Source organism: Rhinolophus hipposideros (genome assembly GCF_964194185.1).
Source record: "Rhinolophus hipposideros genome assembly, chromosome: 11".
Lineage (NCBI taxonomy): Eukaryota > Metazoa > Chordata > Mammalia > Chiroptera > Rhinolophidae > Rhinolophus > Rhinolophus hipposideros.
In genome coordinates, this window is record NC_138057.1 from 34,904,202 (window position 1) to 34,922,151 (window position 17,950).

Below are 17,950 nucleotides of genomic sequence, written 5' to 3' on the forward strand. Positions count from 1 at the left end.
TTTTTCTTTGCCTAAAAATCCTTGCACCCTACCATGATATTCCCTCCTAGCACAGTAAATTAGAAGATCTAGGAAAGAGAGCAGTTACAGAGGTTCTTACAACCCTCGAAGCAAATTTTTCCAGAACTCTACTTCTGGGCTGGGTGAAGAGAACAGGCTGGCCTTCCTGGACTGGGGTGAGGCAGGTATGTGCAGCTGATCCTGGAAGAGGGTGGAAGCAGGAATTTGCACAAGAACCAACAAGCCCACGAGAGAGGTACCCAATCAAACCCATGTTTAGCAGACTTAACCATCTGTTTTCAAGTGGCTTATGATGTGCCCGATTTAACCTTAGCGCCATTCTGAATGACCCAACAGCATTCAAAAAAAGTTAAGGAAGACGATAGAGGGTGCCATTTACTAATTACCAGTCTAAAACCCAGTTTTAAAGAATGCCCCATGCAAACTCATAAAATTTAAATTCAAATCCCAGCCTCCACATTTTCCTTGGGCATAAAGCATTTAAAAAGAAAAATCTAGTGGACAACTACACTTCACCAGTTTCTTCTTAGTTTTTAAAACAACTCAGTAGCAGCCTGTCTCATCTCATCTAAATCCAGTAGAAAGTAAATCCATGAGAGTAGAGACTTTGCTTAAAAACTCACTGATTCTCATCCTCCTTTTCAGCTGCAGGGGTCATATGAAAGCAATGACTTACATTGCATCTTTTATATATATATAATATACAGTATGTTTAAATTATATATACCATGATATATATAAAATTCAATGTTACGTACTGGAGAAAAGCGCCAAGGTTTATCTCCCTCTATGGTCTTTTAAAAAGGAAAGCATGTTCACACTAAATTGGTAAAAATTAGCTGAATGGTTAAACCCCAGAACCAGAATTTAGTGTGTGGCAGAGCTTGTTGAATACCACCCACTCTGACGGAAGGTCAGACACAGGGCTTGGTGCTCCCCCCCGACCCCCAATGCCATCTGGGGTACAGAGAAAAGTTAATCCTGTTACCATTCCTCTTTTCCATCCTGGTCACTGCCTAACCCCTACGACAATAATTCTCACTAGGTAGTCGTCCACTTACAAAACCACGTTACCATACCATTCTGAGCACTGTGGCTCTCCAATAAGCTGTTCATTCCCTCATTTATCAAAGCACTAAGGGAGAGTGGGCCATTGGCGAACTCTCCTACATTAGCCCCTCTTTTCCCTGTCACTGTGCTCAACATTGCTAGCCTAGACCATCCCACTCACTTCCCAGGTAAATTTGATCATGCTGTTTTGGTTTTTTTTGAACTCAGAATTTTTCTATGGCATGCCATTCACAGCCATTCATTGTTTGGTCTCTCCCCAACTCTTCAGCTGCAGAGAAAAGTTTAAACACTAGTTTCCTAGTGGTTCATGTCCTCTGACCCCTTTGTGTCTTTGTCCAGGCTGATCACTCTGCCTATCTTGGGAGGGCTTCCTTTGCTCTTTCTCCCACTCTTTAAGACCCAGTATAGGCATTTCCTCCTCCAGGAAGCCTTCTTTGATGCCCCCTACTAGTTTTAGATATGCCTTCCTTCATAACTTCAAAGAGTTTAACGCACTACTGAGGATTTGTTTTATTGTTGACGTTGTTTATTTTGGTTCTTTCTTCACAATGAATCCATTAGTTTCTTTGGAGGATGAAGTTTTCTGTATTCCAGCACTGGCCTATCTAGCACATAACTATTCTCCGAATGCTTGATCCATGCACAAATAATTGAATGAGCTAGAGTTTACTTGTACAGACAATGGTGATACTTCCCACATTTTATGTAAAATGGCATACTTCAATTCTTCCCTTTCATCACTTGGGAATCAGATATTAAGTCTCCCTCATATGACTGGTCTATAGAATCACTGTTAGGGAAGATAAAAAAAAAGTCACTGGCAAAGAGGAGTTAAACTTCCAGGAGCATACTTTCTGTAAATAGCATGTCTTTGCCAACATTTTTATCATTCATTCATAGTGTCCTCTTTCTAAAACTTATTTAGGACACATTCTTATAGCAAGATATTTCCTGGTAAAATGCATTTTAGACTTATCAGATGGACCTTACATACTCTTACCACAATACTCTGAATTGCGTCCTCCACTGCTTGGAGTTTAATTTCCCCGTATTTGCCATTCTTACTACTCCTCATCCTTCAAGACCCAGAATCAAATTCCATTTTTCCGAGAGCCTTCCTTGATCACACTAGACGGAAAGTCTCCCTCATTCCTCAAATCTCTAATAGCACTTTGTGTCTCATTCGTCTTTGTTTCCCGTCACAGCATCTGAGGTCATGCGTGGCACATATACAGCAGACGCTCAAATATTACCATAGCAAGAAAGACATGTTCTATATATCCTTTAGTATTTATAATAGGAAAAAACTGAAAACAAACTAAATGTCCAAAACTGGGGAACAGCTTAGCAAGAACCATGGTCCTTCAACACAATGGGATATTATGTTCCTAATATAAGTGATCATTATATGACTTCGGCCCATTTATGGAAATATCCACATAAAATAACGCAGTGTGGAAAAATACACAAACGGCATTAAGAACTGTGGCCCCATTTTAAAAAGAAATTCCGGGTGCACATTAACAAAGCAACTTAGAGTCAAACAAATCAACTTTATGTTAATTCACATTTTTCAGCTTACATTCCTAGTATCACGTGACACCCATCTTAAATTCTCCTGCATTTAATATGTAGCCAATTCCGTAGCTTTACTACCTCAGAAATCATTAAAAAGTGTCCCCAATGACCAATGGCTGGGAATCCTCTTAAATGCTTTAATGTAACATTGTTAAGTCCAAATCTCAAAACTTCAGAAGCTTTGCTCACTATTCCATACCTACTTGAAACACACCCTAACTGAGACCACCAAACCAAGCCATACAAAAAGCCTATCCTCCAAGCTGACCTCTGTAGCCCTAGGTTTTGTTAAAAGTAATGGATTCAGTGAGTAGGAGTGTTAGGCCAAGCAAGAAGTGCAAACCAATCAAAGAGGAAAGAATAAGAGCCAAAAGGGGGCAGATGGAGATGGTCTCTGTCATTCTATGACTGACCATTATCTGGGGCCTTCCCCTCACAGCAAGGAGGACAGAATTCACCCCCCTTCCATGAATACTACACTCGGGTCACTGAATCCAAATGTTCTAAAACAAGGAAATTCTAATGACAAGAGATAAATCCTACGTCATAATGTATCTGACTTCAGGCAGGCAGGCTCCAGTGTGTTCTACTTATGTCAATTCCCCCACATTTCTAAGAGTCTACAACTGGCACATATTTTTTTCCTGCCATTTCATTTTTCTAGTCACTTCTTTAGGTGTGATTTAAGATACAAAGTGGTAATAAGATACTTCCCAGCACCAATAAAAAACAGATCAGGAGTAAACTGTCTCTTACCAACACGGCTGTTTCTTCAATTGTTTGATAGTACAATGATAAGAACTTTCTCTGAAAGATTAGTTGTAAGTGAATGGTTCTGTCATCTGCCTCAGAAGTACGTACAGTAAATACAAAATACTCTGACAATTAGTTTTTCGTCTCATATTCTAAGCAGCACTCACATGAAAGTCACGATTTTTTAAATATTTAAACCCAATAGCCAAATCGTCTTTCAGTGTTTATTTGTTTTGCTGTGTTTATGATCTCCATTTCTTTTCTTAGCCCAAGAAGGGAGCTTTCAGATGACATAAGCTGGCTAGCTCCTTTAAAGTCCCAAATCACAGCAAAACCCTCTTATATCTTAAGCCCAACACCTCTGACCCCACTTGTCCAGAACCTGTAAGGCAGGTTTTTAATTATACCTCCAGTGAAAATCCATCTTCCTCCTTTTCTCAAGACTCCCTTCTTCCCAAGGAAGAGCTCATCATGAGCCTGGTATAATCAGAAGCTCACATCTTAGAGATTTAGAAAAGATAAACGGAAGGGAGGTTGGAGTTAGAGCTTTGTATTTATACCAGATAAGGTCTCAACTGCATCATTTTGTTGGGCTTCCTGAATCCAAACTCCATACAATGTCACTGCGTGCAGGGTGAAGCCAGGGCCATTCACGCTATAAGTCAAAGCAGTTACAACTGATTCATGCTCATAGTCTATATACTGTCATGTTTTATTTTCTCAGTCATTAAATATCATATGCCATCAGCCCAAAGCCTGAAGTTTCCACTCAAAGAAAAAGTCCAAGAGAAAAGTCATATTCAGCTTTAAGGAAACACATGATTTTATCATCTGGGAGCAATTACCTTGCCTCATATCTAGTATTTTATGTCTAGAAACCAAAAGACATTTGGCAATAGCTGAACCCAAAACAAACTAACATTTAAAAATACTCTCAAGTATTTTAAAAAAATTTTTACATACTTTGAAGGAAAGGCAATCATAAAGACATTCTCATCTTTAGGATGAGGACAGCCATATATTATATGGAGTGAACACTGACCTTAAAATCCCAACAGTTCTCTGACCTACTAACTGTGCAATCTTGGGTAAGTCATTTTACCTTCTGCGCACTGCATTAGGTTTCAAAAAAATTAGGAGGGTTCCATTAGGATTGAATTAGATGGTATTTGCAAACTGTCCAACACAATGGCTGGCATATAGTGCCCATTCAATAAATGGTTATTATTAGCATCAGTGTCGTTATTTACCATGTCTCCAGGAAAGAGATGGAATAAAGAACCAGAATAATCAGAAAAATACTTGTTTGGTGCTTTGACTATTAGCTCCAACATTTACCTTAGACACTAATGCATTTATGAACTGGTACTCCAAAGTCAAGATGCAATAGGATGAGATGGCTTTTTGCTGATATCAAGGGCCATTGACACTCTCCTCAGCCATGCCTCCTCAGCCACGACTTAATTAAAAAAAAAAGTCAAACATGGTAAGTTCAAAATAATTTGGGAATTTTTAAAAGAGAAAAATTTAAACAAGTGTATTTATTCTTTTAATTAATACGACATATTAATACTAATAAGGAAAGTACTCTGTTCTAGAATTATGAAAATATAAAGAAGACAATGATTGATGCAGGAAGTATTAAAAGAAATACTAAATGTTAATGTGGTGTCTCTCTACATAACTAGAGTCTACAGACACCAGGAAGTCTTACACTATTAATCTTTAAATTCAGTGTAAGACACACAAGCTGTTCTTAGTAAATCCTTCTGGCTGAGTGATCACACAATGATTACTTCTCAAAGCTACTTCAAGCTCTTCAGGAACTCTTATTGCTGGCAAATACAATTTAAAGGTCAGCGTCAGCAAGCCATATTTGCAAAACATTACAACACTAAGTTTTATTTGCCAGCTGGGGTTTGTAGCATATGGTACCTAACCCCACCCCCAAATTAAAGTGTACTGGGGTGGGAAGAATATGGAAATTTCTTACAAAACGCCAAGGCAAGAGCAAAATGCCCTTGAAAAAGATTCATCTTTTAAATTCTGATAGAAACTTGCTCTTGCATTTATATTTTGAAAGAGGAACAAGAGACTCTTTTTCTTATATATAAGAAACAGGGCGTCAGACCTAATAATGAGTTTTAAAATAGAGCAAAATGCTTAGGAAGATCATTATCACTGTAGCTGAATACACTTTGTAACTATTAGGATCCTACCAATCACACACAGAAATGCCTTGACTTCAATGCATAATTATCACAGAAACTGCTAGCCACAGAGTTGAGATACAATAAAAGAAACATGAAAAATTACAAAGCAAAAAAGAGTTGCACTAGAATTTCATCTAGGCAAGATCTATTTTGCAAGAATTAAAAGCAGCAAAAGAAATTACATTAGATCTCCAAGGAAAAGAGGTCCTCAATGTGTATAAGTAATAAAAATATTTCATCAATATCCTCTGACTATAAGACTTCATTAACAAAATTATAAGACATAAATAATTTATCAAAAGTTTTGTCTACATAACCTATGCAAAAATAAAATTATCTTATTATAGGATGATGTTTGTACTTAGACATTAACTAAAACACTAATAGGTACACATCCGATAGTGTGTATCTTCTATAACAGATGATCAAAAGTTATTCTCATTATCTTAAAATATGAAATGGACTAAAAATGAGATTAAAAAATCCACGGAAAGTTATTAAAAGAATGTTAAAGCTATCTGAATGCTAACAGAAGCTTTTCAATATAGAAGCACTTTTCCACAAAAAAGTTAACCCATTTCATTTACCGTCAAAATACCTACTTGTCTACAGGCCTCTCTATGTGCATTGATTTTTAACAACCCACCAATAAGTGGCCTAATCAAAATGATTTTACACTTAAATGATTTATTCCCTAGCAGTATCAAGAGCAACTTTCAGTCCTGCTACATTCATGTTCACAGGGAAGAGCTCGCTTTAAAATCGGTGGGAGACAGAAGCAACGCCACCCACATGTGCACAGATACTGGTTTCTAAACACCATTCTCCAATCAAAGTATCCAGGCTTCCTGAGGGAGTCATTGATTCCAGGCCTAGGGCAAAGAAAATGCAACAAAAGACTGGAACATCTGGGGGTGCCACAGAATGAGTAAGGATGGGAACATGTCAAAAGACATTGAGGCCAATCTGAAAAAACTCCCAATGGCCAATGCTGGAACAGTCTGAACAAGAAAATAAAATCATGGTAGTATTGGATAAGAACCCATAGAATAAAATATGCTGGTGTGTGTGTGTGTGTGTGTGTGTGTGTGTGTGTGTGTGTGTGTAAGGATAGCTCTTCCTTACAGAAGAATGAAAAGAAAGGAAGGAAGGAAGGAAGGAAGGAAGGAAGGAAGGAAGGAAGGAAGGAAGGAAGGAAGGAAGAAAGAAAGAAAGAAAGAAAGGTACAAGGACTGAAGGAGATGTAAAATCACTGTTAGGTAAACAGTATAGTGATAATTATTGTAGGCAAGATCTACCAATGAATGCTAAAATCAGTGGGTGAACGCCTGAAGAGAAATGGGATATCTGCATAGTCTCAAAGTATCTCCCCCCAGATATTTACTAATTACAAAGGGACCAGTCACTTTATAGTGGAGAAACCTGGGAGAAACTATGAATCAAGTGATCAAGATGAGCATCACCATTAATAGGAGAAACCAACAGCAAGTAACTACTCAGCCAAAAAAAAAAAAAAAACACAACCAAACACATCATCATTTTTGTGGTATTCTTCCCCAAAATGCTTAACCTCAAAGTAAACATTAGAAAACATCAGTAAAACCCAAATTCAGAGTCATTCAACAAAACAGCTGACCAGTACTGTTCAAAAGTATCAAGATCATGAAAAACAAGGAAAGACTGAGGACATGTAGAAATCTAAGGCGACAGAACTAAATGCTATGTGGATCCTGGAACAGAAAAAGGGCATTAGTGGAAAACCAGATGGAATGCTAATAAGGTCTGTAGTTTAGCTAAAAGTATCGTACCACTCAATCTCCTGATTCTGATCATTATACTATGATTATGTAAGATGCTAACACTGGAGGAAGCAGGCTAAAGAGTGTATGTGAATTCTGTACTATCTATGCAACTGTCATTACGTTGAAAATTATTTCAAAATAAAAAGTTAAAAAAAAACAACTGATGGCAAAGGAAAGCAACTATGGTTACCCTTATCCCTCACTTCCATTTGGCTTTCTTTTCTTTGGGCATTTTACAAAAATTTTCCTCTGCTTTACTTAGTTAACCATGGAAAATTACATAGAAAGGCGTGAGACATTGAGACTCAGACACATAGAACGTCACAGTGACTATCTCCAAAAACTGAATACGGTCTACCTTCTGGAGCTAGCTAAACTTTTCGGTTGGTCCTGAACAAAACAGAGTCATTAACTGTAGAACACATTAGTCAATTCTCATACTGGTTTTCGATGGTGCCAAAAAACACTGGGTATTCACAGAATCTGTCAAGAAGCAAAGATCTTTTGGCATAACATCCAAAGCTATTTAAAAATGACTGCCAGCAATGGGTGGTGGGTTAATGAAAGACAGGATAGCAGTGGGGTGGGTAGGTTGTAGAGAGAGAAAGAGAGAAAAGCCCACGAGGCACATATGTGCTACTAGTTGCTTTCTCACTTAACAATATTAAGTTGAAGTAACACTACATTTAAAAACACCTTGTTTACACAGCTCATAAAAATACTCAAAAGGATTTTATTATTTACATTCTACTTAGATTATTACATGTGTTACCTCACTGTATGAGAATAAAAAGCGTCAGACACCCACCGTTCTTGTCTCCATTTTTTCCCAAGCATGTAATCACTCACTGTGATGTTCTTAGGTGAGTGGGTACCATCCATGACCGTTAATAAACGGGTAGTTAAACAACAAAAACAAAACAAATACAATCTCTTGCTGTCCATCAAAAGGTAATATGTGCATATTCTTTGCCTCAGCAATTCTACTTATAGGAAAGTACCTTTAAGAAATACACGAGTATACACTGATATAGGGACAAGAATTGTTGCATTGTTTATAATGAAAAAAGCTGAAAACACACTAAATGCTCATTAAAAGAAAACCCTTAAAGTATAATACATCTGTACAATAAGGTACTATCTGCAGCATTTAAGAGTGATAAGGTAATTCTAGATGTACTGAAACAGAAAGATATTCATAATCTGTAATGAAGTAAAAAATAAATACGTTAAAATGTAGACAAAGTATATTATGATTCTACCAAAGGAAGAAAGTATATTTGTACATATGGCATAGAAAATATATGGAAGAATATACATCAAACTTAACAATTGCCACTCTAGGGAATATTTGGAGGAATACTGGGGTTCTTATTTGCTTTCAAAAATAACCAGTAGAGACTAGTTTTTTGATTTAAAAATAACAACTGAAAATAATGACTAGGCAAGGGGCGGCCAGTTGGCTCAGTTAGTTAGAGCACGTGCTCTTGGCAGCGGCGTTGCTGGTTCGATTCCCTGAGCTGCGCCCTCCACAGCTAGATTGAGACAACTACTTCAACCACTTGACTTGGAGCTGATGGGTCCTGGAAAAACACACTTAAATAAATAAAAGTTTTAAAGAATGAACAGGCAGTTTTGTTTCTATATACCAGAAATGAACAATTTGAAAAGAAAATCAAGAAAACAATTCCATTTACAATTGCATCCAAAGAATAAAATACCTAAGAATAAATTTAATGAAATAAGTAAAAGACTTGTACACTGAAAACTAAAAAAAACATTGCTGAAAGAAACTAAATAAGACCTAAATAATGTCCAATACATGTTCATGTATTGGAAGTCTTAATATTGTTAAGATGGCAACAGTACCCCAAATCATTCATAGATTCAATGCAATCTCTATCAAAATTCCGACAGTCTTTTTTACAGAAATAGAAAACTGATCCTTGAATTCATATGAAACTGCAATGGGCTCTGAACAGCCAAAACAATCTTTAAAAAGAACAAAGCTGAAGGACTCATATTTCCAAATTTCAAAACTTACCATAATGCTACAGTTATTGAAAGAGTGTAGTACTGGCATAAGGACAGACATATAGACCAATGGAATAGAGCTAAGAGTCCAGAAATAAACCTTCATATATATGACCAACTGATGTTTAAAAAGGGTACAAATACAGTCTCTTCAATAAATGGTGCTGGGATATCCACATACAAAGAATGAAGTTAGACACACAATATGTAAAATTAACTCAAAATAGATGAAAAAACTAAATAGATGATGGAAAAGCACAAAATTCTTAGAAGAAACATAAGGGTAAATCTTATTTAGTTTGAAGAAGTCTAACAAATCAATAACAAAAATAACCCAATTGAAAAGTGGGCAAAGGACTTGAATAGATATTTCTCCAAAGAACATATACAAACAGCCAATAAGAACATGAAAAAGTGATCAACATTATTAGTCATTAGGGAAATGTAAATCAAAACCATAATGAAACAACCACTTCATACTCATAGGACAGCTATAATCTAAAAAAAAAGAAAAAGAAAAAATGAAAAATAGTGAGTGTTGGCAGGAATGTGGAGAAATTAGAACACTTATGCATTGCTGATGGGAATGTAAATGGTTCTGTTGCTATGGAATATAGTTTGGCAGTTTCTCAAAAAAGTTACATAGAATTACCATATGATCCAGCAATTTTACTTCTATGTATACACCCAAAAAGATTGAAAAAGGTGAATCAAGTATGCATACATCCATATTCATAGTAGTGTTATTCACAATAATCAAAAGGTGGAAAAGACCCAAATGTCCATTAATGAGTGAGTAGATAGACAAATTATGGCATGTCCATACAACAGAACACCATTCAGTCATAAAATGGCTGGTACATGCCACAACATGGATGGACCTCAAAAACACGCAGAAACAAAAGGTCTCATACTGGATGATTTATATGAGATATGAGATTCACATGGGTATCTCACACGTTTACATGAGCTATCCAGAACTGGTAAATTCACAGAGACAAAAAGCAGATTAGTGGTTGCCAGGGCTGAAGAAGGAGGGAATAGGAGTGACGGTTCAGGGTTTTCTTTTGGGGTGACGAAAATGTTTCAGAACTAGATGGAGGCAGCAGCTACGCACACTGTGAATGTACTAAATGCCACTGAATTATTCATGTTCATGTGAATTTCATCTCATTAGAGATAAATACAATTAAAAAGAAATAACATACTATAGGTAAGACCAAAACCCCAGTGCCCCACTAAGTGACCTCACCATGGAATAGTGAGTCGGTGGTGCCGGTGCAGATGGAAGCCTTCTGCATCCAGATGGCCTCTCTGTGGAATACTCTGGATAAAGGACTCTTGCCAGGGGAAAAGGAAACATACCCCACACCAGGGACTGTAAATGAGCACTGGCCCCACTGAGGGCTCAGAGGACAGTCAGCCCTGGCTGCCTTTACTCTCCTTTCTATCCAAACAATCTACAGCAAAGGACATTCAAAGAAGTCCCACGCCCTCCTTTCCAGGTGAGGAAACTGAACCCTGGTTCTCACACAGGACCCTGGGTAGAGACTTGGAAAAGACTGACTGATTTGGTATAAAAGTTGTTTGCTACCATGTTACCAAAGCTCTAGAAATGAACATTTCTCTTATTCCTTCAGCACAGATCTGCTCCCAAGTAACCTATCTGGAAAAACACTTGAAACAGCTCTAGAATTGCTTTGCAGTTTATCCTTTGGCTCTTGTTCTTTCTGTGGTGGTAAAGTCAGGAGCAGGGGTGGGGGTACTCCACCAAAGGCATTAAAAGTGTCCCCTTCAGACTGCTTTCCAGGCAATAGAAATTCACATCAGAAAAAGCACTGTCCGCTTAGCCATTTATTTTCTGGGTCACATAAATTAACTCTTAGTTAATCCTTGTCCCAAGTGATATCAAACATCACATTTTAATTTAAGCTATTTGTTTTGGCCATTTCAATGTGATTTTTAGGAAACAAACACAAGAACTTCAAGTCAAAATGCAGCTTTTCAACGCTTCTCAAAATTAAACTGTTTCTGTAATAAGAGTGGATAACATGTACAATTTATATATCCTTATTTTTTATTCTCTTGATTGGAATAAAAAGGTCAGCATCAATACAAAGTGGCTGAATCAAAATAATTTTATACATTAAAGGAGGCTAGAAGAAGAGGGACGCAAATCTTAATGTTCAGTTTTTTCCAACTTTTCCTCATTTTAAATGTCATTATTAAAAATGATTTTTTTTAAAAATTCTAAAACGTAATGGTTGAAACCCCATTCAATATTTTTGACTATTCAAAAATATCTACACTTGTGAAACTGAGTTTAAAGGGGGCAAAAAACCCAATCATGAATTCTCTACTGCATTCATTGACCCCTAAGACATTTTAAAAAATATAAATAATCTCAAGCTTATTAACAATTTAAGATTTTAAAGTATTTCTGCTTCACTTTAATCCTCGGCAGGGCTGATCCCCATCATTTCATCAAGTTCTTGAAATGAGACCCCTATGTTAAGGTGGAGGATTTAGAGACTTACAAAGTCAAAAAGAAATCATAACTCCTGCATTTTTAATCATCCATCCTCCTGGTGTATGATTGACCCCATAATTCCCACAAGAAAATGAAGAAAATTTTGAGGAACGAGTTATTCTCAATGTAAATCTCCAGCCAGCCTCTGTCAATCATGTTAGCCTTTTCCCCCGTTAGCCTTTCCCAACCTCTTGCCTGAAAACTACACTACTATTTAATTGCTTTGTGACTTCACATTTTATTAAGAGGCAGAAAAAAATAAAGAACTAAAACAAGAAGAGAAGCCCACTGCCGTAAATTGTCCCCATAAGCAATTAAACTTGCCTCTCTAGTATAATAAGGTGGGCACTGTGAAAAACCCTGACAAGGGCAATTCTGCATAAGTCCAGAGCCCCCATTACTTACAGAAACCTTTACAGTTAGTTCTCGGGACTGCAGTCCCATAGATCAGAAGCCAGGCCAGCCATACTTCTCATGCCAGTGTGAAGGGCACAGCCAGGTGAGTCAGGTGAGTCACTTTGCCCTCCACCCTATTCCATCCCCAATTTATTTCCTTTCTTTCTTTTCATTATTAGTTTCACTAATTTATTTTCTATTCTCATGGATCAACAACCAGAACAACAATAAGAAGGCAGAAGAGAATGACCGGAGACAAAGTCATGAAAAATTCTGGAACCTGACAGCACACCAGTGCCATCGTGTTTCCCTGAAAAGCAAACTACTTGTTATGTAACCCAGTAAAAAAAATGTGCAAAATGTTCGCCCTCATGAACTTAGAAGGATTTTCTCCTTTGCCACTCCTCTGGCTTCCCTTTTAAGTCCTCATTTCTTCCTCTGTAGCAAGATGGAAATCATTATCAGTATACTACATTCCTGAATGTGCCTGAGCCACTGCTCTCTGGAAGATTCCATCCAGCGATTCACATAAACTAAGCAGGGCTCGATAAAGCCTTGGGAAAACATCAATTAGTGACCTCTAAGATGCTGCCAGCCATAAAACAAAGGCTTCAAGTGTTTTTAAAACCCACTGATGTGTATAAAAAAGTGGGTTTATGACATTGCTCCAAAAAAGCATGCAAGTATGTGTGTGTATGTGAAGATCTAATATATTTACTAAGCATTGAAAAGTCTAGAAGAATATACAATACACTCAGCAGTGGTTATATTAAGGGGTGGGCCAGAGGGTACGATGCAATCGTCAATTTTTTTCTGTGAACATCTTTTATGGCTTGACTATGTGACAATGGGTATATATTATTTTTGTCATTAATTTTAATTTTATAAGTTAAAATATTGAAAAGAATCATGACCAATTCTTCCAAACCAAAGATTAAAATACATGATCTGCCAAAGCATTTTTGTCCTTCATCTAAATGCAAGAGGCAGTTAAGGAACAGTAATTTAGTCATTGGAATGTTGAAGTTTTCAGGTTTCAACAGTTTTTTTTTAAAAAATGGCAGACAGAATATCTAAAAGAAGATTGCCCAAAATGTCTCGCAAGTTTAGCAGCATGAGAGATTGAGCAAATGGAACAAGTCCCTAAGTCGGTAACACCGTGTCTTCCTTCCTCTCGGAAGCTAGGCCGTGGTAGGGGTCCCAGGAGCAGTTCTACCTCTCATGAGCAATTTGACTCATGTTGATGAACTGTTTCTGCATTTACTGTTTGCAAAAGGACTACCCAAGTACGGAAAAACAAATGAAAGAAACCAAAAAAATGTCAGAGTTCCTAAGGATAATAATTTAGGTTGGAACTCTCTTTAAAAGAATCACAAAAAGTGCAATTGGCTACTCATTTGGGGAAAAAATTAATTTTCATTCGTATCTAAAATCACACTTCAAACTAAGTTTCATACAGATGAAACATACTGTGAAATGATACCATCAAACTCCAGTCAGAAAATGTAGGTGGAATTTCTATGTAATCTTGTGGTTGGAGATGTTGATATTCATTCATTCTGCAAACTTCCTATGCTAAGCAGCAGAGACCTAGCTGTGGAGTCACAGGCTAGGGAGAAATTGAAAAAAGAAAATATAAAATAATTGCATACTGATACATATTCAAAGGGTGAAAAACCAGGATTACGAGATCGAGAACACTGGCGGGAATGGCCAATGTGGGACAGGACGGCACTGACTGAGGTGAAATTTAAGCCGAAGCCTGCAAGTGAAAGGCAAACCACTGATGGCCACTTCTGGGGAAAGGGTGGTTTTCTAAGAGCTTAGCATGAATTAATGCACTTAGTCCTCCCAACAACTCTGTTATAGGTACTATTACGATGACGATTCTGATGCCGCAATGTCACCGGTGAGGAAGAGGGGAGGAATTTGCCCAAGGACACAGAGCTAGAGAACAGGAAAGCCAAGGGACCCCAAGTAGCCTGTTCCAGAGCTCTCTTTGGGAACGGCCTCCCTGAATGCGTCAGCCACAAGAAAGGGGCGTGAGCACAAGTATGTGTGTGTGTGAGGGTGTGTATGCACACACATGTACAAGCATGTGTTCCAAGCAGAGGAACAGCACTTAGAGAACCTGGGGGCAGGAAAGAGATTGGCGTGTTCCTGGAAAGGAGGCCAGTGGGGCTGGAACAGAGTGTTCTAGAGTGAGTGACAGCTGTGAGGCTGGAGAGCAGGCAAAGCCATATCATGCCTGGCCTTGCAGACCCAGGTGAAGGAGAATGCCAGGGCAGGCTTAGGCAGGGGTGTGGCCCGATGCGATTATGCTGGAAAAGATCACTCTGCTGCGTGAAGAACAGATGCAGGGGGATAATACCCAGGCATTCCTGCTTCCCAGTTTGTGGACGCCAGAGGGAAAAGATTTGACTTCCAGACCTGGGTATCTAGACCTGCACCTCTTCAGTTCATCCCTGTCAGGAAGCATCAAGTACAGATGTACAGTCGGAGAGCCTAGGGTACACGCCCCACTCTGCCACTGACCGTTTCCATGACTAAGTAAGCAAGTTGCTGGAGTCCGCCAAGTCAATTTCCTCCTCTGTAAAACCAGGTTAGTAACAACTGCTCCACCTCCCTCACGGCTACCGGTATATCGTGAGGATGAAGTGAGGCAATGTGTGTGAAAGTGCTCTGTGAGCTTACAGAGCACTTTGACATTCTAGTTATTCCTGTTCCTACTGCTTCCTCCATATCCTTGACCGTTGGGCATCAACGGAGGCCGGGACGGTTATTTGTGACCTTTGGGCTGGTCACTGTGTTCACACCAACAATATTGCAATGTCAGCATTTTAGCGTCTACTGTGAATTGCAAACTTGGTAATAATCATATTTCATTCAAAACAAGTATAACCTTTGGTTTTTTAATTATATAAGCATGGACTTCTGGAAAGTAACAGTAGCAACCAACAATCAATGAGCATGTAGCACGGATCATGCACTGTTTACAGTATTTTACATCAAGTATCACCTCACATCCCTACTGAAAAGGTTTTATTACCATTACCATTTTATTGATGGAGAAGTCGAGGCAGAGGAATACAGTCATGATTTGAATCCAGGTATCTAGTTCTAGAATCCATGATTTTACCCACGGTCCTGCAATTAATTCCTTTAGTGACAAAGTGAGGTCTAGAGCAGACAAGAGAGAAACCAGTCAGGAGGCCATGGCTCTAGAGTATTAGAGGCAGGGACATGGACCTGAACAAGGTACCTGGAATCTTTTAAAAAGGCAAACAAAAGTATTCCAATTGCTAATTACCAAGGCTGCTGAGGGTTAGGGTGATCAGGCACTTCCACATACTGCTAGTAAGAGTATAAACTGGTACACCCTTTTGAGAAGACAATTAGCAGAGTGTATCAAAACCTGAATGATACATTCCCTCATTCCCACTAACTCAGCAATGCCACGTGTAGTAATTTGTCTCAGGGAAGTCATGGGATGTGCACAAAAGACATTCACTACAATGCTATTTCTAAAAGTAAATGCAAAAAACAACAACAAATCAATCTCCCAGAAAAGGAGATGGGGTAGAGAAACCATTGCATACCAAATGTAAGTGAATACTGTGCAGTCATTTCAAATGATGCTATAGCAAAAGAAAAAAGCATTTTGATAAGGAAAAGAAGTGTGTAAAAAGATCCTGTTGGTATAGGCTTTGGTATCTGACTACTTCAAATTCTGAGAGGATTTACCAAACGTGTGAACATGGGAAAGTCGTTTAATTTCTCTCAACCGCAATTTTATTATGTTTAAATGGGGATAAGAAAAGTAGCAACCTCACAGGGTTGAGACAGTTAATACATTAACGTATGTAAAGTGCTTGGTACAGAGCCTGGCATGGAGCAAGCATGTGATGTCCCTCATTTGCAAAAATCTAGCAAATTAAGACATACGGCAGACACATAATTACAAGTATTTGTAATACAAATATTACAAATAATGCAGTAAAATTTTAACAGTGATTATCTCTGGAAGTAGAATAACATTTTTTCTTTTAAATTCGCTGTCTTTTCTAGATGTTACTTACTTGAATAAAGCCAGCAATATTTTAATATTTAAGTATCTCCATTTTTTTCAAGTAGCCTTAATAATACTCCTTTAAATCTACTGATTTTTATCTAGTACAATCCACTCTATGCATATTGTATTTATAGAAATGAGGCACTTTCTTGATTTAATCTGGAGTAATACATTTCCCCCTTTATTCTTCCGAGTCAAACAGCTTGCTCTTATTTCATCCTGTAAACGTCTTTTCTGCACCCTTATATATATTCAGATTAGGAGCACTCTAAGGGATTATTAGAACATAAAAAAAGGGGGAAAGGATGGATCAATGTCTCTAAAAATGCAAAGGTAAAAGACACAAACATGACAACTTCATCATAGGTGTATGGGAATAAAGTATACCTTACCTCAATTATGTAAGGCCAGAAATTACTGCAATAAATATTTCAACTCCACGGACAATTTCCTAGTGTCGTCAAAAGATAGAAGCAATTCAATAGTTCGGCAGTCCATCCAGTACAGTGACAATCATTCTGAAAGAAAAAAAGCTCGTTGAGAGAAATATGATAGAGCAATACTCCTTTTCTAGGCTCGAGACCTACAGGAGAGGGAAATCAATTATGAGAGACAGCTATGCAGTTCAGGAATCCAAGTACAGTTAAGTCATATTTCTGACGGGGTAGGAGGGGCAGACCAGAATAAAAGAGAACCTACGATAACAAGCAGACGTGAGTCTCCTTTGCTGTTGGGGTAACTCGCAATCACATTAAAGGGCTGGTTCCTCACAGCCTTTCATCTTCACTTCCATTACTGTTCACCATGGGTTTGTCAATATGTACATCAGTCAGCTCATAAATACCATCGGTTTTTGTATTTTGGTATCTGTCATTTCATTCAGACCACTTCATTAGAAACGAATGGTCTTTCTCTTAAAATTCGCTCCACTTAGGATTTTCTCTGTAAACGGCAGTTAGTTCCCTGGGATTACAACGGTGGACTACATTCAAGTCATCCCTCTCCATCCTTTATTCCGAGCTCAATTCACTACCACTTTCCCTTAAATGGCCTACCATTCTCTGCCTCTTCTTTTTCACTCCAATTCACCTCTGCCAAATTCTATGGCACCCCCACCTGTTTACAGCAGCAGGCTCTAACCTGGTCTCTCTCTGCAAATCACCACCTATCCACTTTCTCCTGCAGAGCAACTGCTTTCATCCTGTTATTACCTGTATAACCTTGAATGGTTATACCCTTGGGTCTCAATTTTTTTGACTATAAAATGAAGAAGTGGTTTCAATGTTCTCTAACTTTATTGTCCTTTGAAGTCAGATGTCTGTGGACTTCAACCTTGGTCCAGGAATTCTGCAGAATTTAGGCAAATTATATTTCCAAAACTCAAAGTGTTTGTTATATATAAAATAGGAATAATATCATCTACCCTTAAGGTTGCTGTAAGAATAAAAACTATGAGTCTTGTGCCTGACATATAGTAGGC

At 38.0% G+C, this 17,950-nt stretch overlaps 1 protein-coding gene across 6 annotated transcripts in view; it reads right to left on the reverse strand.

Annotated features, from left to right (window-relative positions):
- KANK1 (KN motif and ankyrin repeat domains 1) overlaps positions 1-17,950 on the reverse strand; it is a gene marked incomplete at its 3' end in the record, with an annotated part of 188,063 nt that overhangs the window by 107,875 nt on the left and 62,238 nt on the right. For all 6 annotated transcript variants that reach the window (XM_081066307.1, XM_081066305.1, XM_081066308.1 and 3 more), the window contains exon 2: positions 16,863-16,988. The remainder of the gene's footprint in view (positions 1-16,862; positions 16,989-17,950) is intronic.